Source organism: Nothoprocta perdicaria, unplaced genomic scaffold, assembly GCF_003342845.1.
Source record: "Nothoprocta perdicaria isolate Ctin4 unplaced genomic scaffold, notPer1 scaffold_103, whole genome shotgun sequence".
In the NCBI taxonomy this organism is placed as follows: Eukaryota; Metazoa; Chordata; class Aves; order Tinamiformes; family Tinamidae; genus Nothoprocta; species Nothoprocta perdicaria.
In genome coordinates this window covers 100,623-101,906 of record NW_020454128.1, presented here as the reverse complement: position 1 = coordinate 101,906, position 1,284 = coordinate 100,623, and the positions used below count along the sequence as shown (strand labels likewise).

General features: G+C 50.9%; 1 protein-coding gene across 2 annotated transcripts in view; it reads left to right on the top strand.

Annotated features, from left to right (window-relative positions):
* Positions 1-15: 15 nt before the first annotated feature.
* The window catches only part of SLC23A2 (solute carrier family 23 member 2), a 41,024-nt gene continuing 39,755 nt past the window's right edge, over positions 16-1,284 (top strand). The window contains exon 1 of one of the 2 annotated variants that reach the window (XM_026043132.1): positions 16-72. The gene's annotated coding sequence lies outside the window, so the exon portion shown is untranslated. The remainder of the gene's footprint in view (positions 73-1,284) is intronic. The other variant, XM_026043125.1, reaches the window with a different exon arrangement.

Below are 1,284 nucleotides of genomic sequence, written 5' to 3'. Positions count from 1 at the left end.
CGGAGCCCGAGGAGCCGCCGCAACCCTCCGCGCCACCGCAACCCTCCGCGCCACTGCCGCCCGCTATGGCAGGTCAGCCCGCTCGCCTGCCCTCCCTCCTGCTCCTTCTCCCTCCGTGAGGCCGGATTGCCCGCGGCGCCGCCCGCCCCTCGGCACCGCTGTCACCACCGCCGCTGCCGCCCTCCATTCGCGGCGCCCCGGGGGGCTCCCGCCATCGCGCCGCTCCCCGCCCGCCCCCAGTGCGAGGCGCCTCCATGTTGCTGCACTTCACCTTGCTCCCCCTCCAGTGTCACCCGCGCCGCTCCTCTCTATTTTTAACACCCCCTGTTATTTTTACTATCCCCCCGTTATCTTTAATACCGTTCCATATTCTTGTTACGCCCTCCTTTATTTTTAATATCTACTATTGTGCTTTAAAAGCCTTTTTTCAGCCGGACGCTGCTGCCAGCCTGTGCCGCCCGTGAGGGAAAGGGGCAGCTACCTGATGGCGCGGCCTCCTTTACCTCAGACAGCAGCCCGCAGCCCCGTTAACATTATATATATTTAAAGGGAAGTGGGTGTTATTTTCTTTGTTTCGCACCGAAATCACCCGTTTTTAAAATTATTATTAACGCTTTGAAACAAAATGGGTGGCAGAGCTGCCGAGCTTGCAGAGGGGGGATGAAGGCGGCAGGTTAATTTTCCCCTCTGGTCCTGGCTGGTCCCATCCCCATGATGTGCTTTTTTAATTGAAATTATTTCATTTATTTTGTGGCAATTCGTTCGGTAGTGTGAGGTTCTTGGAGACGCTTGATATTTGAGGTTTTAGGGGCTCGAGCCCCTTGGGTGTCACATGCAGTTTTCCTTTTGTTTTAGGATAGATTTTTTTTTTTTCTTTTCGTCAGAGGTGAGCGCTAACAGAAAAATCCTGAACAAAGCTCACTCCTAGCATCCTCCTTGCATTTCCCAACTTAACATTAATAACCAAATACCTACACATCCCCTTTAAGCTCTTCCCATTCATTGTAGCATTGCTAATCTTAATAAAAGCTTAAAAAAGGTGCGAGCGCAGGGAGAGGCTCTTGGCAGGATTTAATTCCTGCCCGTTCATCTTGAGGCTGTTACATCCTCGACTGAGACAACAGATGCTTAACTGGGTTTTGGGTCCTCTCTTCCAATGGGTTATATCCCGTAACCTCTCCAGGCAAGTGATGGATGGGGGCTGACATCCCCCAATGTAGAAGATTTTGTCAAGAAAGAGAAATTTCTTTTTTTTTTTTTTTTGATATGGTTTTTAAAAAAAGT